Source organism: Aulonocara stuartgranti, assembly GCF_965226115.1.
Source record: "Aulonocara stuartgranti genome assembly, chromosome: 3".
In the NCBI taxonomy this organism is placed as follows: domain Eukaryota; kingdom Metazoa; phylum Chordata; class Actinopteri; order Cichliformes; family Cichlidae; genus Aulonocara; species Aulonocara stuartgranti.
Window position 1 is genome coordinate 62,061,043 of NC_138941.1, and position 25,825 is coordinate 62,086,867.

At 44.6% G+C, this 25,825-nt stretch overlaps 2 protein-coding genes across 2 annotated transcripts in view; both read right to left on the bottom strand.

Annotated features, from left to right (window-relative positions):
• The window catches only part of LOC309695479 (low affinity immunoglobulin gamma Fc region receptor III-like), a 92,343-nt gene extending 71,321 nt beyond the window's left edge, over positions 1-21,022 (bottom strand). The window contains exon 1 of the mRNA XM_082516169.1: positions 20,998-21,022. The gene's annotated coding sequence lies outside the window, so the exon portion shown is untranslated. The remainder of the gene's footprint in view (positions 1-20,997) is intronic.
• The window catches only part of LOC309693812 (piggyBac transposable element-derived protein 4-like), a 39,990-nt gene extending 15,739 nt beyond the window's left edge, over positions 1-24,251 (bottom strand). Inside the window, exon 1 of the mRNA XM_082513375.1 lies at positions 24,244-24,251. The gene's annotated coding sequence lies outside the window, so the exon portion shown is untranslated. The remainder of the gene's footprint in view (positions 1-24,243) is intronic.
• Positions 24,252-25,825: the final 1,574 nt, after the last annotated feature.

The following is a 25,825-nucleotide window of genomic DNA, read 5'->3' on the forward strand; positions in this document are numbered from 1 at the left end:
CGGATTCTTTCCCTCTCCCCAGACTGGAGGACTGCATTGATCGTGTCGGCTCAGCTACATACGTCACTAAATTAGACCTGTTAAAAGGGTATTGGCAAGTCACGTTAACCCCCAGAGCTTCTGAAGTCTCCGCGTTTGTAACTCCAGATCATTTCCTCCAATACACTGTTATGCCCTTCGGGTTGCGAAACGCACCTGCAACATTTCAACGTCTGATGCAGAAGGTATTGTTTGGAGTGAGAAACTGTGAGGCATACTTGGATGTCATTGTCATTTATTCTCCAACATGGTCAGAACATCTGGAAACCCTCTTTGAGGTGTTCAGACGTTTTTGTGAATCTTCTCTCACATTAAACCTCTCAAAGTGTGAGTTTGGAAAAGCCACCATTACTTATTTAGGGAAACAGGTCAGACAGGGGCAAGTGCGCCCTGTTGCTGCGAAAGTACAGGCCATTGTTGATTTTCCTGTTCCGCAGATAAAAAGAGCTCTGTGTCGTTTTTTAGGAATGGCCGGTTTTTATCGAGGGTTTTGCAGAAATTTTTCTGATGTGGTTAGTCCCCTAACTGATCTTGTTAGCCCATTAAAGCCTTTTATTTGGTCTCCAGCGTGTCAGGTGGCATTCGAATCTGCCAAAGCATTGTTGTGCAGTGCACCAGTGCTAGCTGCGCCGAATTTTGAGTGCCCTTTTAAACTAGAAGTTGATGCCAGCTCGTGTGGCGCAGGCGCTGTTCTGTTACAGGAAGATGGTCACGGCGTAGATCATCCCGTCTGCTACTTTTCAAAAAAGTTTAACAGACACCAGACCCATTATAGCACCATTGAAAAAGAGGCTCTTGCCTTACTCCTTGCGTTACAGCATTTTGAGGTCTATGTCGGGTCAAGTGTGCTGCCTGTGCAGGTGTTTACCGATCACAACCCACTGGTGTTTCTTTCCCAAATGCGCAACTCCAATCAAAGACTTATGCGCTGGTCCTTGTTATTGCAAGATTTTAACTTGGAGATTAATTACAAGAAAGGGAAATAGAACGTGTTGGCTGATACCCTGTATAGAGCACTTTCTCCTTGAATTAAACATTTTGGGGGTAATGTTAATACTTGGGAAAGGGGGTGTTACGACTGTGATCGTAATCATATGTGAATTTGAGTGTCCAGGTGCTCCTCCGGGATTGGTGCATCCAGGGTGGATGGCTCGCACCGATTGGCTGAGGACTGGGAGGCAGCGGATAAGAAGAGACCGCCAGGGACTGCCAATTCATTCATCCTCGGCCCAACCCAACCGGCAGACCGTTCACTGTGTCAAAATATTATGTTAATGTAAGAGCATGTAGGGGTGGACCGCCTTTTTGTTTGATCAGTTTTCTCCTGATTTTGTTAGGCAGGGAGGAAAGTGATTGTCGTTTGGTTTAGTTCTTTTGAGTAGGTAAGTTGTGTTTATTCCTGAGATAGGCTACTTTTTGTTTGTTGTTTTGGCCTTGGGTTCACCCTGAAGTTATGATATGGTCCCTTCCTTTGTTTAACTGCACTTATTGTAAATAAATCACTGTCACAAAATATTAAGTGTGTGATGTGCTGCTTGGGGTTGGACGGGGATGGATCACCCTTTATGTTGTGGTCTGGCCGCGCCTAGACGGGCCATAACACTAGATAAATAACGGGTTTTAATTAGGTTGGTACAGTTGTAGTTAGGTTAGAACATCTTAGCAGCACTGCATGGCAGCATGTGACAATTTTAATTGATTATATGGTAAACTTTAGATATTAGTGGTGGCTGATGATCAAAGTAGCCAATTATTTTACTTGAATTCTTGAATCTCCATCCATCTTCATCCGCTTTATCCGAAGCCGGGTCGCGGGGGCAGCAGCCTAAACAAAGAGGCCCAGACCTCCCTCTCCCCAGCCACCTCCTCCAGCTTATCCGGGGGAATACCAAGGCGTTCCCAGGCCAGCCGAGAGATATAATCTCTCCAGCGTGTCCTGGGTCTGCCCCGGGGCCTCCTCCCGGTGGGACATGCCTGGAACACCTCACCCAGGAGGCGCCCAGGGAGCATCCTTGTCAGATGCCCGAACCACCTCAGCTGGCTCCTTTCGATGTGGAGCAGCAGCTGCTCTACTCTGAGCCCCTCCCGGATGGCTGAACTTCTCACCCTGTCTCTAAGGGAGAGGCCAGCCACCCTTCGGAGGAAGCTCATTTCTGCCGCTTGTATCCGCGATCTTGTTCTTTCGGTCACTACCCACAGCTCGTGGCCATAGGTGAGGGTAGGGACGTAGATCGACCGGTAAATTGAGAGCTTCGCTTTTACACTCAGCTCCCTCTTCACCACGACGGACCAGTGCAGCGTCTGCATTACTGCAGCTGCAGCCCCAATCCGTCTGTCGATCTCCAGCTCCCTTCTCCCATCACTCACGAACAAGACCCCGAGATACTTGAACTCCTCCACTTGGGGCAGGAACTCATCCCCGACCCGGAGTGGGCACTCCACCCTTTTCCGGCTGAGAACCATGGCCTCAGATTTGGAGGTGCTGATCCTCATTCCCGCTGCTTCACACTCGGCTGCGAACCGTTCCAGTGCGAGCTGGAGGCCCTCACCCGATGAAGCCAACAGAACCACATCATCTGCAAAAATCAGAGATGAGATTCTGATGCCACCAAAGCGAAAGCCCTCCGCCACTTGGCTGCGCTTAAAAATCCTGTCCATAAAAATTATGAACAGAACCGGAGACAAAGGGCAGCCCTGGCGGAGCCCATCACCCACCGGGAACGAGTCCGACTTATTGCCGGCAATGTGAACCAAGCTCTTGCAACGGTTGTATAGGGATCGAATGGCCCGTAGCAATGGGCCAGACACCCCATACTCCCGCAACACCTCCCACAGGACACCCCGAGGGACACGGTCGAATGCCTTCTCCAAGTCCGCAAAACACATGTAGACTGGTTGGGCAAACTCCCATGCACCCTCAAGTATCCTCGAGAGGATAAAGAGCTGGTCCAGTGTTCCGCGACCAGGACGAAAACCGCATTGTTCCTCCTATATCCGAGGTTCGACTAGCGGACGAACTCTCCTTTCCAGCACCCTGGCATAGACTTTCCCAGGTAGGCTGAGAAGTGTGATCCCTCTGTAGTTGGAACACACCCTCCGGTCCCCCTTCTTAAAGATGGGGACCACCACCCCGGTCTGCCAGTCCACAGGTACTGCCCCTGATCTCCACGCAACATTGCAGAGGCGTGTCAACCAGGACAGTCTTACAACGTCCAGAGCCTTCAGGAACTCGGGGCGGACCTCGTCAACTCCAGGGGCTCTGCCACCAAGGAGTTGTTTAACTGCCTCAGTGACCTCGCCCCCGGAAATTGGCGGGTCATTCCCCTCATCCCCAGACTCTGCTTCCTCCTCGGAAGACGTGTCAGTGGGATTAAGGAGGTCCTCGAAGTATTCCTTCCACCGCCTGACAATTTTCTCAGTCGAAGTCAGCAGCGCTCCGCCAGCACTATACACAGTGCAGGTAGAGCACCGCTTTCCCCTCCTGAGACGCCTGACGGTTTGCCAGAATCTCTTCGAGGCAGTCCGAAAGTCTTTTTCCATGGCCTCTCCGAACTCCTCCCACATCCGAGTTTTTGCTTCAGCCACTGCCCGAGCCGCATTCCGCTTGGCCTGTCGATATCTGTCGGCTGCCTCCGGAGTCCCACAGGCTAACCAAGCCTGATAGGACTCCTTCTTCAGCCTGGTGGCTCCCTTCACCTCTGGTGTCCACCATTTGGTTCGGGGATTACCACCACGGCAGGCACCAACCACCTTGCGGCCGCAGCTCAATGCAGCAGCTTCGGCAATGGAGACGCTGAACATGGTCCATTCAGACTCAATGTCCCCAGTCTCCCTCGGAATGCTGTTGAAGCTCTGCCGGAGGTGTGCGTTGAAGATCTCGCGGACTGGGGCCTCTGCTAGACGTTCCCAGCACACCCTCACTACGCGTTTAGGTGCACCAGGTCTGTCCAGCGTCCTCCCCCGCCACCTGATCCAACTCACCACCAGGTGGTGATCAGTTGACAGCTCAGCCCCTCTCTTTACCCGAGTGTCCAGAACATATGGTCGCAGGTCTGGTGATACGATTACAAAATCGATCATCGACCTACAGCCTAGAGCGTCCTTGTCCATAAGTGCACGTGGCACCCTCTTATGTTCGAACAGGGTGTTCGTTATGGCCAAACTGTGATTAGCAAAGAAGTCCAATTGTCACGGACCCGGTGCCGGGGACTCGGGGTTCGTGAACAGTGTGGACCTTTATTGTTATTAGTGTATTGGATGTACGTTTGCTGCACTGTGCTGTTGTGTTCCATGCTGGTGTGTGTGTGTGTGTGTGTGAGGCTGGAGGATGAAGGACAGCCACCTGCAGGCCTGATGGGTGTGGCCCTGCCAGCTGCTGGTCACGCCTAGCTTACCACACACCTGCTTCTGATCAGGATCGTCGGGGGAGCTACTTAACAGAGCGATGGAGCTTCCTCCGGCGCAGGATCGTTGAGTTAGACTCCATGTCAGTGTTTCTAGTGTTGTTAAAGTGTATGCCTGCCGGAGTTGGTGCCATAACGGCTGTGTCTGTGTTTTTCCCCAGGAGGACAGCGGAACACAGGACTGCAAGACACACGGGGTGTGTGAAGGCACAGGGGCAGAGAGCACGGGATACCAGCACTTGGGAGAAGACACGTCACGGGAGTCGAGGGAGCACTTTTGGAGATTTAATGTGTGGTGTACAATTACCTCACTGTAAATAAACCCACTGTTCATTCCATTAAGTCTGCGTTTTGGGTCCTTTCTCCTACATCCCCCACGGTCTGCCCTCCAGACCGTGACAGAACGATCCTGCCAGATGGACCCAGCGGACTTTTCGGAGAGGTTCAGGAGGGAGGTGACAGACAAAGTAAATCGTCTATGTGAACTGTGGCTGGAAGCGCACGCGGAGGGTTTACGTTGTGCTGTGGAGAAGCGGTTGCAGGAAACACTGACTTGTTTTCCCTGGGTGTTGGACAATCTTTTTCTGATTGTGGCGGATTTCCTGCTCAACACCCTTCACCTCCACTCTCCGATCCAGGCTGCCCCCCCACTCGGCCAGCCTGAGGTTCTTCAGCCTGATACGCCGGCCCCGACGTCTACCCGGAAACGGCGTTCGCGCCGCCGGCGTTCCTCACCGCAGCCGCCCTCCCGGACATCTCAAGAACCGGCTGTGGTGAGTAATAAGGACACTTTTTCATTTCTCATCCCATCTGCTTTTTTGTTTTCAGTGGATGGTGACACCACTGACGCTGCTGCAAGCCGGCCAACAGTACAACTAGCGTGGCCTCATTCAGCAGTCTCCACGCCACTGGCGGCTTCACCATCTGCGGTTGTAGCGCCGTCATCATCCCATCCGCATGCAGTCACCCCTCGGCCATCTTCTTCACCGGCTCTACCTTCACCCTCCCCACCTGCGGACACCGCATCACCATCTTCGCCTCCGGATCATCCATCTGTGGCTGAAGCGCAGCCAGAGGTGCCCGCACGGCCAGCTGTTGAGCCCTGCGAGCCGGAGCCCGGAGAGCGGGAGGAGCTGCTCAGCGAAGCGGAGCAGGAGCTCAGGGAGCGGGAGGTGCCCGCACGGCCAGCCGTGCAGCCCTGCGAGCCGGAGCCCGGAGAGCGGGAGCAGCGGCTCGGCGAGCGGGAGGAGCTCAGCATGCCCGAGCAGGGGCTCAGCGAGCCGGAGGAGCTCAGCATGCTCGAGCAGGAGCTCAGCGAGCCGGAGGAGCTCAGCATGCTCGAGCAGGAGGAGCTCAGCATGCTCGAGCAGGAGCTCAGCGAGCCGGAGGAGCTCAGCATGCTCGAGCCGGAGGAGCTCAGCGAGCCGGAGGAGCTCAGCGAGCCGGAGGAGCTCAGCGAGCCGGAGGAGCTCAGCGAGCCGGAGGAGCTCAGCGAGCCGGAGGAGCTCAGCGAGCCGGAGGAGCACTGTGAGCCGGAGGAGCTCAGCGAGCCGGAGGAGCTCAGCGTGTCGGAGGAGCTCAGCGAGCTAATGCCGGAGGAGCTCGGCGAGTCGGAGGAGCTCGGCGAGCCGGAGGAGCACTGTGAGCCGGGGGAGCCCAGCGAGCTAATGCCGGAGGAGCACTGTGAGCCGGGGGAGCCCAGCCAGCTAATGCCGGAGGAGCACTGTGAGCTGGAGCAGCTCAGCGAGCCACCCACTGAGAAGCCCGCACCGCTGCTGGCGGACCTCAACGAGCCGGAGGGACTGGCATTGCCAGCAGAGGAGCTCAGCGAGCCTGGTGAGCCCGCGCTGCCACCGGAGGAGCTCGGAGGTCCGGAGGGATCCGCTGAGCCAGAGCTGGAGGTCGGCGTGCCGGAGGGGCCGCCACGTCCTGCAGCCCGGCCGCCACGTCCTGCAGCCCGGCCGCCACGTCCTGCAGCCCGGCCGCCACGTCCTGCAGCCCGGCCGCCACGTCCTGCAGCCCGGCCGGTACATCGAGAATCTGCCCCGGTAACCCTATCCCGGGCAGGGTAAACTGTTCCCTCGATATCCTTTTAATAAGGGTCTTCTGAATCGCTCTTTTTCTGGTCCCTCACCCAGGACCATTTTGCCATGGGAGACCCTACCAGGGGGCAAAAGCCCCCAGACAACATAGCCCCTGGGATCCCTGGGACACACAAACCCCTCCACCACGATAAGGTAGCGATTCAAGGAGGAGTTCTTGAATCTCTCCCTTCCTAATTATGTCTCACCATTATTTTCTTACCATGTTATTTTCACCTTCCTTTGTGTCTTCACTTCTGTATTTCTCCACAGCTGGTGCTAACAGCTGAAAGGTGGTTATTGGGTGTTGCTGGTTACTTGACGGTGGTGGAGCTGCAGCAACAGCAAATTATCATGTCATTAATTTGACACATTTTGCTGCATTTATTTTTTTTTTTGTGTGTATCAGCTTGTCACCTCCATAGTTTCACTATTTCTTCTACATTAAACTCTGTAGGTGAGGATGGAGCGTTCAGAGATTTCACTACAATACAATGTCATTATTGAAAATGAACAAATGGGCTGCTTTACAGGCGATTTGCAGCGGCCCTTTAATTGACCCATCGGCCCAAAAATAGGTCGTCCCACCAGGAAGATGTCCGTTATGCCAGATTACCAATACAGCTCTCCGTTGTAAGCTTTAATATTTAAATTGATCCTGTTTAAATATTCAGAGTTTCAATTTGCAGCTGTCACCTTAGAAATAAACGGAGCACTGAGAGTGTACTCAGGGTAACTTGATTAATTTTTACCGTTATATTTTTTGTTTTTTAATCACCATTTGATCATCGCTTGTAGAATATCTCTTTATGTGCACACAGAGCCTAAAGCAGTGAACCTAGTTTAACAGAAAGTTAATTACCACCTTACTTATTCATGTGATAAGTAAGGTAAGTGTTAGGTAAGCTGACACAACAAAAGCCTGCCTGTGTTTAGCACCCTTCATAGTATAGCCCTGTAGTCAGTAAAAACGTGCTCATATTTAACCTGTTTGAAGCTTTAGTTATATTAAATCATGTTGTAATTTCATAATATTTTTTTGGGTTTTAATAATTTCACAAAAAGCTCTTCAAAGAAAGAGACTGGGTTTGAACCACCTGCTGCCCGTAGGTACAGATAAATGAGAATGGGTGCCGTACAAATTTTAGGGTATTACATAAATAAATGGGTAACTACCTTAAACCCATCTGGACTGTATGGTTCACTAAAACAGTGATGTTAGTTTAAAACGAAGTGCTGTTCTTTTTTAACATGAACACAACCTTTTCCACCACTTTAAAAATATGCTATTCTTGTAAACATATATTATTTAAGTTGCTTATTTATATTTTTGTACAAAAAAAAACAAAACAAATCTGAAAATCTAAAAGCCGAGGTAGAAAAAAAAAAAGCCTCCCTCCCTAATATTCAAACATCCACACGCACACTCACTCATGAGCACTCACATAGACACTAGGGAATGCGCACATGTAGGCATTCATGTGCTCGTGCACATAGACACAAACACAGAGTTTGCAGCACACTGTAGGGGGTTTTATGATAGGGTCGCCCCTATAAAATTGTGTTTCACAGACAAAGGGGTGAAGATTTGGAGAGGGACACTGGCCTCGTCTTCCCTTCTAGAAGTGCATGCTTAAATGAAGATAAATAAAGATGAATAAAGATTTTGTGAAAATGACTACTGAGTCTGGTGCCATCTCTGGATGCTCGAGGAATAAAAAGAACCGGGGTAAAACTGATTTCTTAACAAGAGAAACATTGTACATTGTACTCATGATAATTTGCATAATAATGGTTCATGGCAAACTGAACAATCAAACTCCAAATAAACACACTGATGACATACAACACAAAAACAAGGAGTTATCAGAAACTCAACATCCCTATAATCAAAATGATCTGAATAATCATAGTTTCAGTTTCTTCTTAAGGATTTTTGTTCTCAGAATGTGAAGTGTGTATCAAGGAGGGATGTCGAGCTCATTTTAATTAAATATCCACAAATGGAGAGCAAAAATCAAAAGGAATAAATTTAATTAATCTAATAATAATGATAATATCAATAACACCACCACCGCTATGCCATTATTATTATTATTAATAATTATTAATTATTATTATTATTGCCATTTTGATAATAAATTAATAATAAGCCTGTCAAGCCTCTCCTAAAAAAAAAAAAAACTGTAAAACTGTATTTTATTCAAATATGTAAAAATCACAGTTAAAAAAAAAAAAAATCAGCTTACAAATAAAAAAATAAAAACAATAAAAAAAAAAAAAAACACCAAATATTTTAAAGTCATTGGCTTCTTTACATATGCATTGATATTGTATGTGTGCAGATCAGACTGTGTGGTATAAATAAGCGCGAGAGGTAAAAATTCATCAAACGTTCAGCAAAATGCAAACACATACACATGAATGTAAAGTATTGATGCGTATTCAGAAGTAATTCAGGTCAGTAAGATCTGTTTAGTCTCAGCTCACAACACCTAATAATAAAAACACTAAACTAAGGGCTCCAAAGATCAGATCAGCCCCTTCGAGCAGCACTTGGTTGAAGTGGAGAGAAACCTCCATCACACCCAAGCTAAAAAAGATGCCTCAAACAGTCAGACTCCAAACTCCGCCATGGCCAAGACCAAAGAGCTTTCGAAGGACACCAGGAAAAGTATTGTAGACCTGCACCAGACTGGGAAGAGTGAATCTACAATAGGCAAGCAGCTTGGTGTGAAAAAATCAACTGTGGGAGCAATCATCAGAAAATGGAAGACGTACAAGACCACTGATAATCTCCCACGATCTGGGGCTCCACGCAAGATCTCATCCCGTGGGGTCAAAATGATCATGAGAACGGTGAGCAAAGATCCCAGAACCACACGGGGGGACCTGGTGAATGACCTGCAGAGAGCTGGGACCAAAGTAACAAAGGTCACCATCAGTAACACACTACAATGGCAGGGAATCAAATCCCGCAGTGCCAGACGTGTTCCGCTGCTGCGTCGTGTTTGGAGGACGAAGAATACTGAGTTGCATCCCAAGAACACCATACCTACTGTGAAGCATGGGGGTGGAAACATCATGCTATGGGGCTGTTTTTCTGCCAAGGGGACAGGACGACTGATCCGTGTTAAGGACAGAATGAATGGGGCCATGTATCGTGAAATTTTGAGCCAAAACCTCCTTCCATCAGTGAGAACTTTGAAGATGAAACGAGGCCGGGTCTTCCAACATGACAATGATCCAAAACACACCGCCCGGGCAACAAAGGAGTGGCTCCGTAAGAAGCATTTGAAAGTCCTGGAGTGGCCTAGCCAGTCTCCAGACCTCAACCCCATAGAAAATTCCGGGAGTTGAAAGTCCATGTTGCTCGGCGACAGCCCCAAAACATCACTGCTCTCGAGAAGATCTGCATGGAGGAATGGGCCAAAATACCAGCTACTGTGTGTGCAAACCTGGTAAAGACCTATAGTAAACGTTTGAGCTCTGTTATTGCCAACAAAGGTTATGTTACAAAGTATTGAGTTGTATTTTTGTTATTGACCAAATACTTATTTTCCACCCTGATTTACGAATAAATTCTTTACAAATCCTACCATGTGAATTCATGGATTTTTTTTCACATTCTGTCTCTCACAGTTGAAGTGTACCTCTGGTGCAAATTACTGACCTCTGTCATCATTTTAAGTCGGGGAACTTGCACAATCGGTGGCTGACTAAATACTTTTTTGCCTCACTATATGACCCTTTGATCAACAGGAACACACACACACACACACACACACACACACACACACACACACACACACACACACACACACACACACACACACACACACACACACACACACCCAGTGCCTTGTCTTTGTAACCAAGGGGGGTTACGTGGGGAAGGTATGCGTTGTAAACTATTGTTTATTGTGTGAACGTTGTCAATAAAAGGGAGCAAGAGGGGGCCGTCGTCGAGGTCATTTGTGATGAGCTGAGATACCGACAAGGCCTCCCTTGCAAGTGAAACGATCGATCGCTGTTGCCTTGTTTTTCTTTCACGGGAATAAGTTCTAGGATCAGTGGGGTCTGACTTTAGAACCAACAATTTTTTAAAGCCAAGCTTGATTTGAACTATAGGCAGAGTCAAATAAAACGTTTAGTGAGTCTCTGAAAGTAGTTCAAAAATGAATCAACCCATTATTTTCATTACTTAAGAGTTTTAATTTAATATGCTCTAAGCCCTTTATTTCTCTTTAGTTTTGTGTGTTGTTAATCTTAAATTTTACAGATAAGTATACCTGTTCAGTCAGCTTTTTACTGTCACAGTCTGGCAAAAGCAGGCTGTGTGAAGTAGTTACTAGAGAACCCAATTGCTGACAAAACACGCACTGACTCCCTGTCTTGTCTCTCCCTCCAGACATTCAGGGCCTTGGCCTCTCATGTAGTGGCAGCTCTGCAGTTCCTCCATTTTCAGCCATGACATTTGAGATCTAAACTCCAGCATCACAGAGCTTATCAGACTCTTCCGAGGAGCGCTAATAAACAGTCTTGCTGCACATGCCTTGTCCACATATTGGACCTCTTGGAACATGTTCTGTTTGTTCAATAGTCACTTCAATCTTCCTTTCCCCTCATTCCACATGGGAACCAATTCTAGTATCGGATCTTTTGCTTTCCGATTATTGGGCATTAAAAATTCCCACAATAAAGACGTACCTCACTGGTTCACCTTGCTCGACCACTATGTTGTCTGAGATATCATTACTCATATAAGGCTCTCTCTGCAGCCCCACGACGTTTCCCCCTAACTTCGGATCTTCTACATTGTTTCATCTCTACACTCCGGCTAAAGTACAATGACTACTTTCTGGAACGCACGCTCGAAGCAATATTCCTGCTCGCATTCTTCAGGTTGTTACGCTGTTCAGAATTTACGTCCTCATCAACGAAATTTCATCCGGACGTTGTCCCCTGCTCAAGTGACTTCCACCCAGTCTCCGAAGACTGCCTTGTCTTCTTCCTCAAAAGGAGCAAAGCTAATCAACTGGGTAGCCCCCTTCCTATATACTACTTCAAAATAAACTCACATTTAAGTGCTTTTAAATCACTAACCTATTACCTCTACCTCAGAAAATCCTAGCACACCTTACCTTCAGAACCACTGTTCATCATCTGGTCTGCAGTACGGGGGCTCCACAGGGAACTGTGCTGGCACCGTTCCTCTTCACCCTCTACACTGTAGACTTCTTCATCAACTCCCCACGCTACCACCTACAGAAGTTCTCTGACAACTCTGCCATAGTCGGCCTCATCACAGGTGAGGATGTGCCAGAGTACAGACAGTGGACTCTGGATTTTGTGGACTGGTGTCAGCAGAACCACCTGCTGATCAACACCAGGAAAACCAAGGAGTCGGTGATGGACTTCCGGAGATGCAGACCCACCACACTGACACCGGTGAACATCCAAGGAGTAGAGATTGAGACAGTGGACTCTTATGTGTACCTGGGTGTTCACCTGAGTAATAAACTGGACTGTAGCCACAACACTGATGCTCTTTACAGGAAGGGTCAGAGCAGACTCTACCTGCTGAAGCAGCTGAGGTCATTTGGAATCCAGGGAGCGCTTTTAAAGACCTTCTATGACTCTGTGGTGGCATCTGTCATTTTTTTACAGTGTTGTATGTTGGAGCAGCGGTTTATCGACAGCTGAGAGGAAGAGGTTGGATAAACTCATGATGGCCAGCTCTGTTCTGGGATGCACCCTGGATCCAGTGCAGGTGGTGGGAGACAGAAAGACTCTGGCCAAAATAACATCTCTGATGGACAGAGTCTCCCACCCCATGCATATAAATGTTGCTGAACCGCAGAGCTCCTTCAGTGACAGACTGCTGCATTTCCGCAGGTCCTTCCTCCCTGCAGCTGTCAGACTGTACAATCAAAACTGCTCCCAACAAACATAGATGTTTACATCAGTGCTGTAACAACTTCTACTGTTATAACTTGCAAATTACTTTTCACAGTTTATATATACACTAACTTAATGGAAGTTACATGTCCCCTTTTTAATGCACAGGTACAATACACAATCTGCACTTTTCTAATTATTCTAAATATTCTTAACTATTTAAACATCTTTCAGTATCCTGCTCTGTATGCACACTTACAACCTAAGTCTGCCACTTATCTGTACTTTAATTTTATTAACAACAGCCACAAGGAGCTGTACCCTCCATAGAGATTGAGACCACAGCCTAAGGTCAAGGCAGCATGGAGGGAAGTTAGCCAACTATCAGAACTACAGAAAGCTGTGATAAAGAAAGGGTTGGCTCAGAGAAGACCACAGTAACCTCTCCGAACAGGGTCCAGTATCCATCACAGTGGCAGACATTGAAGAAAGAGTCTAAAGCATGAAGGCTGGACAGCCCCAAGCGTCTGACTTGACTAATGCCTACTGGCTAAAGAAGCTAATTGCACTAAATGAGCGCCTCACAGTGTGACACCTACAAATGTATGGTCACAATTGTAATTTCTTTTGAGAATTTATTGTTATAAAATGACTTATTTACAGAATTATTGCACTGATTCTTAGTTAGAGTTATACAGATGTAATTGTATGGCTTTGCCACAAAAGGGACGCAACTGAATGCAGTAGCTTGCTCCAAGGCCCCCATCTGTTTGATGAGGAAGTTACTCTAGACTAAAGGCAACAAATGTCTCCTGTCTCTACTTTTTCTGTTGGTACTCTGAGTTGTCAAATTGCATATTTAAAGGCATAAAACCTTGTTCATGTTAGTTCAATGAAAGTTGAATTTTGAAAGAAGTATATTTTCACAGATTCTCTGCTGGTTGAAATGAGAGTTGCTATTATCTAACAAAATGATGGGCCACACTGTATATGTGTTATTTATTCAAAAATGTAGCTTCTGGACAAGGTTCTATGATTGATAACATAACTTCACCCTGGTCCATTTCTCACTCATATTGTTTATGGACTGTATAGTAAATACTGATTTGGGGAGATGGGAGAATAAGACTTGTTTATGGTTTTCTGTTGTGAAGTGTTTTTGCACATGTTAAGATATAAAGAGAGTTTACTAAGATAACAATAAGTAGATTAATCACAGTGTTAATGCTATGAAATTGGACAGCAGAATTTAGTTATAGTGCATTAAAATACAGATAAAGGGTATTTATTATTTTGTATATTTATACCTCAAAAATGTAAACTTGATTTAATGTCATGGTTTGTGTTACAAGAGAACATATGGAGAAAAGATGGAGGAACATGTAAATGAACAAAAGATTGGTCTAAAATTCTGCTTAATGAACAGCTAAGGAAGAGCCTGTAAAAGGAATACCCCTCATGTCTCCTGTACCTACTTTTCCTGTATAACACAGCTAAAGGCCTGTAACATCGTTTTGGAGATCAGCAAGCTGCACAGGCAGCTGATCCTGATCCTTCATTTAACAAACCTGAGGCAGACATCACCGTACAGGTATGTTGGAGCAGCAGACAACTAACTATGGAGGACTACCCTTGCAACTACACAGACACCTTAGCCTAGAGCTGGGAGTGAAACCAGTTAGCGACTTTACAGCAGACATGGGACACTGTAATCCTGATCATACAGTTTCCCTAAGAGGCATTTTTACATGGGGGTCAGTTTGAGAACATTAAAAATGACATAAGTTACCGTACTACTGTACGCAACCAAATTGATGAGTGGCTTCATGTGAACCACACAGAGGGAGAGATCATCCAAGGTGTGCTCAGTATTATTAAACTTGAGCAGTTCAGGGATATGCCGATTGGCAAAGATGACTGATGAAAGAGTGAGTGATTCATTTCTTTTTTTTTTTTTTTTATAAATTTTATTTTCAGTCACAGCAGCATGTTAACAACAAAACATTGAACATACAGTAGTTTGCTGTTCAGTATTTACAATACCCCAAAAGATAACAGAAATAGAGAAGGAAAAAACAAACAAACCAAAGAAACCCCTACAAAACAACAAAAAACAACAAACAAATAGAAAAATAAAATGTATAAGGGACATTCAGCGTACAGTTAGCTATGATAGCGATATAGAGATATGGTATCTGGTCATGATAAGGTGGTCATTTTAAATGTTTCCATGTACATCAAGAATGGCTGCCATGCCCTAAGAAATTTGGTGGTTGAACCTGCCAGTGTATATCTCATCTTTTCTAAATGTAAAAACCTCATGAGCTCCGCAAGCCACTGTTCATGTGTGGGAGGAGCTTCCTGCTTCCATCTTAAAAGTATAAGGCGCCTTGCGATAAGTGAAGCAAAGGCAATAGAATTCGAATAGCATTTTGGCAAAGTGATGTCTTGAGGTATCACCCCAAAGATAGCCGTTAGAGCAGAAGGATCATATTTAACGTTATACATCTCTGACAGAGTGTTAAATATAGACACCCAATAGGTATGAAGATTGGGGCATGTCCAAAAGGTATGAAGGAGCGAACCTGTTTCTGCTTTACATCTGTTACACAGAGGGTCCGCTCCTGGATAGAACTTGGCTAACTTTTCCTTGGAGATATGTAATCGGTGTAGGACCTTAAATTGAAGGAGCCCATGCCTGGCACATATCGAAGAAGAGTGTACCCTCTGGAGAAAAGATTGCCAGAGCTCATCTGTTATAGTCATCCCAAGGTCTTTCTCCCACTGTGCTTTAAGGATGAAGAGAGAAGGAGATTGAAGATCTAATAGTATAGCATAGATTTCTTTAATCGCCCCTCTCTTATGAACGTTTATATTAATAATTTTATCCAAAGAAGTTTCCTCAGGTAGTTCCGGAAATGAAGGAAATCGACTCTTTACAAAGTGATGAATTTGTAAATAGTGGAAAAAATGTTGCTAAGGAACATTAAACTGCTTCAGGAGCTGCGTGAATGAGGCAAAAATCCCATCTACAAAAAGGTCTTTGATATTTCTAAGGCCATTACTTTCCCATATTTTAAAGGCAGAGTCCATCATGGAGGGTGGGAACATATGGTTTGAGCAGATAGGTGCTTTAATTGACATTAAGTGTAACCCCAACCTTTTCCTACATTGCACCCAGATTCTAAGCGAGTCATACAACAAAGGGTTACGTTTATAGGTGTATAGTTCTAATGGGAGAGCTGAACTCAACAAAGCTGATAGGCAAATTTTGCCACAATTGGATGACTCAATTTGGAGCCAAGCTGGAGTCTCTGTAGTAACATTACTCATCCAGTACAGCATATTACGAATATTTGCTGCCCAATAATAAGACTGAAAGTTTGGCAAGGCTAATCCACCCATTGGCCTAGTCCTCTGCATGAAATCTTTACGAATTCGTGGACTTTTGCCATTCCAAATAAATGCAGAGATATGCTTATTCAGTGTTATAAAATACTTATTGGGTAAGTAGCATGGGATACATTGAAATAAGTAAAGGAACTTGGGAAGTATGTTCATTTTGATAGAATTGATGCGGCCAATTAATGACAGTGGTAAATTGTTCCACCTCTGAAGATCTGTCTCAGTATTTTTAAGCAGCGGGACAAAGTTTCTTTCATAAAGATCTTTGTATGAGTGGGTAACCTTAACCCCCAGATAGGTCACATACCCTGATTTAACGCTAAATTGAAAACCTGAAAATGAAATCTTTCTGGCTATAGAGTTGACACAGAGAAGTTCACTTTTATGCAGATTTAACTTGTAACCTGAAATATTACCAAAACATTCAAAAATGGCAAGAGCACGGGGAAGAGAGCATAAAGGCTCTGACATATACAGCAGGAGGTCGTCAGCATATAAGGATATTTTGTGCTCCTGGTCACCTCTGAAGATGCCCTTAATGCAACTGTCAGCTCGCAGTTTAATCGCCAGTGGTTCAATTGATAATGCAAAAAGAAGAGGGGATAAGGGACAACCTTGTCTCGTACCACGGAGAAGTGGGAAATAAGAAGAGAATAACGAATTTGTTCTAACACGTGCCATAGGTGAGGAGTAAAGTAACTGAATCCATGAAATGAAATTAGGGCCAAATCCAAATTTATGCAGAGTATAAAACAGATAATCCCACTCCACCCGGTCAAATGCCTTCTCAGCATCGAGTAATAAGGCAATTTCAGGGGTTGTAGTTGACTTGGTGTGTAATATGTTTAAAAACCTGCGCAGGTTGAAAAAACCATGCCTACCCTTCACGAAACCTGTCTGATCTGGAGAAATTAACAATGGTAGATATTGCTCTAGCCTGAGAGCAAGTGTTTTTGACAGTATTTTTAAATCTACATTTAAGAGTGATACAGGACGATATGATGAACACTAATGGATCCTTATTTGGCTTCAATAGGAGTCAGATGGTCGCTTGTCGAAGCGTTAGGGGAAGACATTTTGAAACCAATGACTCAATGAACATGTCTCGTAATAAAGGTGATAAACTGTCTTTAAAGGTCTTGTAAAATTCAACCGGATACCCATCCGGACCCGGGGATTTGCCATTCTGCATTGAGCTAATCGCCAATTTAATTTCTTCCACTGTAATTTGCTCCTCCAATTGGTCTCTGAATGCCGAGGTTAAAGTCGGAACTGTCATTCCATCAAAAAAAGCCTCAAACAGTCCAGGCGTGTTTAAAGATTCAGAATCATAGAGACTGGAATAGAATATTTTGAAACTCTCATTTATTTTTTGTGGTGTAGTGGTGACATGTCCAGATTCAGTCCTAATTTCAGGGATTATACGAGTTGCTTCTGATTTACGAAGCTGATGTGCTAAAATTTTAGATGTTTTTTCTCCGTGCTCATACCATCTTCCTCTAGATTTAAGAATCATAGACTCTGACTGCTGGGTTGAGATTAAATTTAATTCAGTCTGTAACGTTAGTCTTTGTTTATACAAATCTGGAGAGGGGGTTGTAGAGTGTTGCTCATCCAATTGCGAAATAAGGTGTATCAATTCAGAAAGACGTTTCTGTTTCTCTTTTCTAGTATATGAACAGTATGATATAATATGGCCCCGTAAGAATGCTTTTAAGCTTTCCCAAACCGTACTATAGGCCATGCCAGGCGTAATGTTTGTTCTTATAAAGATATCAATTTGTTTGGAAAGATATTCCACAAACTCCTTATCCGACAAAGAAAGAGGATTGAGTCTCCAGGAGTACACAAAGGGTTCATCCGGGAAGCTGAGTTCCAAAACAAGTGGACTGTGATCAGATATTACTATGCTATTGTATTTACAAGTCTTGATATTGGGAAGCAATTTTTTGTCAACAAAAAAGTAGTCTATACGAGAATACGTTTGATGCACTGCAGAAAAAAAGGAATATTGTTTAGTGGAGGGGTAGAGAAATCGCCACGCATCAACAGCCCCATAGGTTTGTAAATAAGACTGTAACACTAATGAGGATTTAGGGAGTGGAAGTCTTTTATCTGAGGAGCGATCTAGTACTGGATCCATAACAGTATTCATGTCACCTCCAAGGATCAATTGGTGTGTATTGATCTGTGGAAGGGAATTAAGAAAGTCATTGAAAAAAGTTGAGTCATTCCAATTCGGAGCATAGACATTTGCTAAAATAAGTGAAGTATTAAACAGGGACCCTGTCACAACTACATAGCGACCATTTGGGTCAGCTATTGTGTGAGAGACTATAAACGGAGTATTCTTATTAATCAAAATTGCTGCACCTCTGGCTTTACCATTGAATTTGGAATGAAAAATTTGTCCAACCCAATTTCATCTTAATCTGGCATGATCTGTATGCTTAAGGTGTGTTTCTTGAAGAAACGCTACATGTACTTTAAGATAAAGAAGATGAGAGAGTACCTTATTTCGTTTCACTGGGTGGTTCAATCCCTTCACATTCCAACTAATAAAGTTAACATGGCAGCCATTACTCACAGCAGTTGAACTATCATCAACAGAAGTCATCACCATATAATCCTATCATGGGTGCACACTGAAATGTTGTTGTTAACAATAATCTGAGCAAATAATATACAACAAAAAAGAAAAAAAAAAGAAGAAAAAAAAAAAAAGAAAAGAAAAAGTAGATAAGTCCCTCCCACCCACCACCCCGTGTTCAGTGTTGTCCCCAAACGACACACACCAATTTCCCAAAGCTCCCCTGCTTCTATTAAGAGTCCCAATCACCTTATTCATAACCACAGCCCCACATGAGCAGAAGCATCTGAACTATGAATCACACATGTAGTCCAAAACATATTCAAATTAGAAAGTCACAAAGTCCAACACAATAGAGTAAATTAATTAAGAGAAGGAAAGAGAAAAACTCCCACGTCGCATTTACCCGTAACTGAAAAACGGACCTGTTTCACTTCTCATCAAAGCTGACCCCGGAGTCCCTTTTAAGTGACAAGTACTGGAATATAGTTAACCTCCCAGGAAACAAGGGCAAACTCACCAACATCTGAGATTTCTAAATGAACATTGAACATGAAACTAAGCTAAACCAAAGATCGTCCGTTTATTGATTGACAAAAATATAGTCACGATGGTATGAAAGTCCCCGGTGGTTCTTATGAAATGTCATTTGGGAGATGACTCAAACTTGGAGTCAATGAAATCTTTCACTGCTTTAGGAGAGTCGAATACCTGTGTTTCTCCATTAAACGAGATCCGAAGCCGGGCAGGATAAAGAAGACCGTAGCGAACTCCGTCTTTTTTCCGTAGTAGTCCCTTCACCTCGCTGAAAGCAGCCCGGCGTCTGGCCAGGTCGGCGCTGTAGTCAGGAAAGATGAAGATCTGCTTCCCTTGAAACTCCAGCCGGCCTTTCTGTCTGGCTAAGCGCTGTATCCACTCCTTCTCCTGGTAGTAATGAATGCGAACAATGAACGGCCGCGGTCGCCCTCCCTCCGTGGGCAGCGCAACCGCCGCGCTCTGTCCAGGATCGGAGCCTGCTCCAAACCGCCGGGACCACCCAGTACAACGTGCAACAGATCAGCAACAAATTTAGTGGGATTCCCTTGTTCGGCTCCCTCTGGCACTCCTAATATACGCAAGTTGCATCGTCTTCCCCGATTCTCCAAGTCGTCAGTTTTCAGCAGCAACTTCTTGTATTGGTTACTCAGATCTGCGAAACATGTCTCCATAACTTCTAGCCCCTTGTCCAGATTATTCAAGCCTTCTTCGTGTTCGCCCAACTTCTCAGTACATTCGTCAAGAGTGGTTTGGATGGGCGAAATGGCTCGTTTAATTTCGTCCCGTAGGTTGTCATTTTCCTCTTGAATCACTTCTTTGACAATGTCGCGGAAAGCTAGCAGTGTCGCTGGGTCAACGGTAGTTTTGCTAGCGGTCCCTGAGCAGCTAGCCTGCACTCCTTTAGCAGACTGCTTAGGAGGCATTTCACTTCGAGATAAGGCAAAAAGACGGAAAGAACAACAGCTAAAACAATGCTGACTTTCTTAATAGAGCTTAAGAAATCTCTGAATTGGGCCACAATAGGTGAACCATAAAGTAATTTAACAGATAAATGGGAACTCGTGGTTTGCGCGTCTACTCCATAACGCGCCCCCTAGCGGACCCCCGAGTGATTAATTTCTGTCATGGTCTCTGTGTCGCTCTGGCTGGCTCACTCTTGGCCACATGTTTGTTGTTTCCTCTCTCTCGCTTTCTCTCCACTGTCTCCTGACTGCTTGGGCTGAGCTCATTATTGGGCTCCCGCCACTTCCTAGTATTGCATGCATAACATTTCCCATTTTTACAAATTTGTTTCAGTGAATATATTGCACATTAGTCAGGGATTTTATCCCATTATGCATTCGGTGTTCAATATTTTTTGTTTTGCCATGAGTCTGACAGTGAAGGGGAAGAAGCTGTTGAAAAACCTTGTTCTGTTTGATGATGGTGTCTGCTCTGATGTGTGTCAGATTGTATGTACAGTTTTTGTGTATGAGCAGAGGGTGAACTGGATGGTGTGAGTCCCTGATAATTCTCTCTGCTCTTTTTCAACAGCATTGTGTGTACAGAGAGTCAATTGTTATGCAAATTGAGTTTGTGTAACCCCAGCAAATTCCTCGTCTTACTCTCCTGTGAATTCTCTAGCGTTTTTTCTAACTGATATTCTCTATACATAGATTCCCTGGACCCTCCCTGTTATCTTTTCTGGATTCCTGAGTTTACCTAAGTGGCGTGAAGTGAGAAGGAGCATGAGTGCCAGAAGGAGTGTGGCTTGTGAATAGAAGAGGAGTGTAGCGTGTGTGGACCCACTGGGGCTCTGTGGGTCTGCCCACATTGCCCCCACACATTTGTTAGGTAAGGCACAGAAGCAGCGCCTGCCTGTCTTTCAAGCTTGTGTTTGATAAGGACAGCTTATTTTAAAGTGAGTTGGTTTAAAGGGGAGGAGCTAAAAAACAACTAGTTTAGAACAGAGGATGAATTTAGAGAATGGACCAAGGCCCTGTATAAAATAAAGAATTATGAAAATGAAAACTTTAGAGTGTGACAGAAGAAGGTTACTGACCTTGCTTTGTTGTGCAGCACAGTAGGGAGATGACGGCTACAAAGGAAGACAGCTGGGTTAGCTTGAGGTTTTGCAGCAGTGTGTGCAACATTCAGAGGAAGTAAAACCATGCAAACCGCAATCATGTATGTACAAAGCAAAAAGCATGTATGCAATGGAAAAAGTGCAGACAAAGTATTTTTTTTAAACGTACACACAGTTTTCTTTCACAGACTTTCTAAACTGAGAGAGCCACTTGACAAAATAGAACAGTTTATTTATTCAATTTATTGATTCAAGGGTGCAATATATTATCATCAGTAGTGTTCCCTGGTTTTGTAAAAACACATTAACTCTGTTAATCTCCTTGATCTTTGAGCTACTCATTTTTTGAGGATCATCATAGCAGGTCAGCTTCCTCAATCTCTCCCTATCCCTAGTATAGTGGGGATATCAGGAATAGACACGGTTGGCACTGATTCAAACTGGTGTGTCGGCCAGAACACCACTTAACCCTTTAAGACCTACCATAGAACCAAGTCCACCAGAGCTTATATTATATTTTTACATGTTGTAGTGCCATTTTTGGGAGCATTTCAAGTTGCTATACATCAATACAACCATTATAGCCCAAATTTTAATAATATGTATGCATTAAGTGCATAGTAACTACAAAAAATGCAATAAACTACAAAAAAATTGAAAATCATTTTTGTATTTTTTAACATATATTTCTAGTTAGAGAAATTTAAGCAGCTTATCCCTCAAAACTGTAAATACAAAAAAGTTTCACAAACTAGTTTCCCACCAAAGGAAATTTATTTTAAATGGTAAAAAAATGGTAAAATGGCCTGTATTTGTAAAACCCCTTACTAGTCCCTAAGGACCCCAAAGCGCTTTACACGTTCAGTCATCCACCCATTCACACACTGGTGCTACATTGTAGCCACAGCTGCCCTGAGGCGCACTGACAGAGGCGAGGCTGCCGGACACTGGCGCCACCGGGCCCTCTGACCACCATCAGTAGGCAACGGGTGAAGTCTCTTGCCCAAGGATACAACGACCGAGACTGTCAGGGCTCGAACCAGCAGCCTTCCGATTTCAAGTCGAACTGCCAACTCTTGAGCCACGATCGCCCATTTTAAGTGTCTTCATAGTTTTATTTTTGAAATACACCAATTTTTATATACTGCTGGAAAAACAAAAATAAATATAATAATGCAAATTTGCAAAAAAAAAAAACAGCATATGCATCAAAATAAACTATTTCCAGCAGTGCAATATGAGTCCTAAGCATCCCAGAAACGACACTGAAAGTCATAAAGTCAAACATAACTTTTAAAAACACCAGTATAGGCTCATAAGGCCCTGATGGTAAAAAAACTACATTTCCGCAAAATAGCGTCACTTCTGGTTTCGGGCAGGTCATGGCGGATATGCGATAGTTCGCGCTGATGGATGTAGGAAGTGTTATGAACAGCTGATCGGATCGGCAAAGCGTGTTACTGGAATATTATGTTTTTGTTGCTGCAAGTGCTTTTTATGCAGTTTTTGCAAAGCTGATGGCATAAGATGTAAGTACAACTCTTCCGGTTTCATATGCAAAAAAAAATATTGTTCTAGCTCACGTGGTTGCAGAGCTACCGGGATTTAAAAATAGGTACACAAAAAGGAGCGTGCCCGCTCCGACCGGCTTTAAAGGGTTAACTATAACCAGTGTCGGGTAAGTTACTTTAAATTAGTAACTTAGTTACATTACTAGTTACTTTAAAAGTAACTCACTTACCTCAAGTTACTCGTTACTTTCAAAGTAACTAGTTACTAGGGAAAGTAACTTTGGTTTTACTCAGAATTCTCTTGTTAATGTGTTGCTTCTGTAGCTGGATACCCAGCAAGAGTGCCAGTCTTCTAGCTTGCTTACTTGCCACAAGTGCACTGTGCCACCTACCAATGGGAAGGAAAAAATAATCTGCATATTTCCACGAGAGAAATCCCACGCCTGGACCGTCGTTGACCGCCGCCATGTCACAGTGCCATGTGCGCTTTTTACATCCAACACAAAAACTGCAGACGTGGTGCTTTCGATTGTACTCAGAACTGAGAAATTCTGCCTTCTGAATAGGAAGATGTAGGTAACACCAGACTGCAGATGAGCAGCATACAGGGCTGGACTGGGACAAAAAAATCCGCCCGGTCATTTTGACTAGAGACTGGCCCACCATTATAGGAAAAATCATTAAGCCTTTGAATGCAAACAAACGCTGTTGTGACAGTGATGTACACTGTTTTGATGGTATATATGTATCAATCAATCAATCGTTTATTGTAAGATTCAGCTATTTATTTTTTAAAAGCTTGATATTTTAAATGAGAATAAGAAAGAAAAGTATTTCTTTGCGCCCCCCTCTCCCTGTTAATGCCCTACATGGCCCCCCTGACAACACTTTGCTAGACCCGCCCCTTCACAGTTACCAGCTGTCAGCTACGTAAAGAAAAAAACGATCGTGCTGTTATTTGTCTCTCAGAAACAGTTCATAACTTCCCTTCAACTCATTCATGTCACCTAAAAGGTAAACCTGTTTCTCCATCACCTCTTCAGCTCTGATGATTGAGTAAGGACATCTCCTGGTTTCATCTCCATGTTTCCCTCTCACCAGATAACCAAACCGTATCATGACCAGCAGCTTTTACAGCTGTGGCTCCAGCAAACATCAGCTGATACTAGAAATTAGTATTAAATAAATTCTAACAACAGCTGATCAAGCTTAAACGTGCTGCTGTTGTTTAACTGACATCCGGTGGTTTCTTCTTTCTGGCGCAAAGTGGGCGATAAACAAACAAGAGAGAAAAGCCGATCAGCTGATCATTGATCTTTTTCATGATTGAAGTAGAAACAGGAGAGGGAGGGGAGAGAATGAGAGAAGAGGCACCTGTGCAGCAAAGACACAGAATAAATCCAGCTTTGTGTCTTTTTCATTGTAGCTGAAGTCCGGGACAAACTGTGCTCCTTTTCACCTCAATATGAAACGCGTAATATTTTCTCTGAATGCGAGACGATTCCGTTTTTTAGGGGACGTTTAGCAACTCTAATAACTAACCTTATGAATAAAGTTCAACATCAGTAATATCATAGCACCCACCCAGCTGTATAGACACTCCATCATGCTAGCTAGTACGCAGTAAGAAAAAGTCAGCATAATGAAAATAAACTCCACCTAAACTTGGTTTACATCTGACCCAGATAGACTGCAGGTCATAACTTCTTACCTGAAGTTCAGTTCACCTGACACTCGGACCGGAGGCCGCCTCTGTTAAGTGACGGCTGTGTGCAGACAGGAATAGGACCCAAGTTGCAGACTCCAGAGACAAACTTAAACCGAAACAGCTTTAATGTTGAACTCAAACATAACTGGAAAAAATCAAAATAAACTAACACCGGCAGACTGACAAAACACACAGCAAAATAAACGGTAGATTGTGACACGGACACAGAGAAACACAGGGCTTAAATAAACAGAGGGAGCAATCAGGGAATGAGTAACAGGAGGGAAACACAGCTGGGGCAAATCAGGCTTAACGAGACAAGGGGAAGCAAAACCAGATGCATTAACCTCAGACAAGGACCTTCCAAAATAAAACAGGAACACAGACTGAACTAAAGACACAGACTCGCACGCACTGCAACAGAGGGAACAGAGATGTGGGACCAGGGCAGAGACAGACACTGACTGGACACGGGGATATAGCAACTAAGGATACACAGAGACGCGAACTAGACAAGGGTATACAGCTGACAGGGGAGACAGAGCAACTAGAGAAGACAGAGACATAAACCATAAGACAGAACTCAAAGAAAGCAAAGACTAGAAATAATAAATAATATAATAAACTCAAAAACCCTGGGACAACGACCCAGGCATCCTAACAGCCTCAGGTCTCTCCTGCTCCTGTGTCCCCTTTCCCCCATCCACCTGCTGGCCTCCACCACTTGCTAATGTTGCTGAATCTGTGGAAGCTCCGCGATAGCCACCACACGAAGTAACGAATAACGACCCTATCTAAATCCCAGTAACGATTAACGCGTTCCTGATTTTGGCATAATAACTAGTTACCATGCTCGTTACCACAATAATAACGTAGTTACTGTAAAGCGTTACTTAATAACGCGTTAGTCCCAACACTGACTATAACTTGGTTAAGGTTAGGGATTAAAAACTACTGGATTAGGTGTATACAAAGATCCCAATTTGGGTTCAAATACAACAACTGCCACTTCTTTCAAAGCTCAGAGCTACTGGAACAAGATGGCATCAGTGGGCAAGAGTTGAACCCATCCAAGATTGGGTACCAAGTCCTAAATCCAATGAAAGAAGAATCATTGAGTGTGAAAGGAACTAACCTGAAAGACAGGATCATAGCGAAGCTTGAAACCTGGATCCTCTGGAGCTGGTTACCAAGACTACATGAAGTACCTTTTCTACTAGATGATGTGAATGCAGCACTACAGACAATTTCTACCCACTGCACTTCACGAGCATCTGGCAGCATAAATGAGCCAGCTGGTAGTCAATAAGAAACACAGTGGACAGTCCTGATCCACAAGGACCCCCAGAAAGGACCGGTCACATCCAACTACCAGCCAATAACCTCCCTCGGTACCACATGGAAACGCCTGTCAGGTATCATAGCGGTTAAGATGAACAGGCACATGGCTCTATACATGAGTTGGGCACAGAAAGGAATTGGCAAGAATACCAGAGGTGCAAATCACCAGCTTCTGGTAGACAGAGTAGCTACCCAAGACTGCAAGACCAGGCTGACCAACCTGTGCTCTGCCTAAATTGATTGC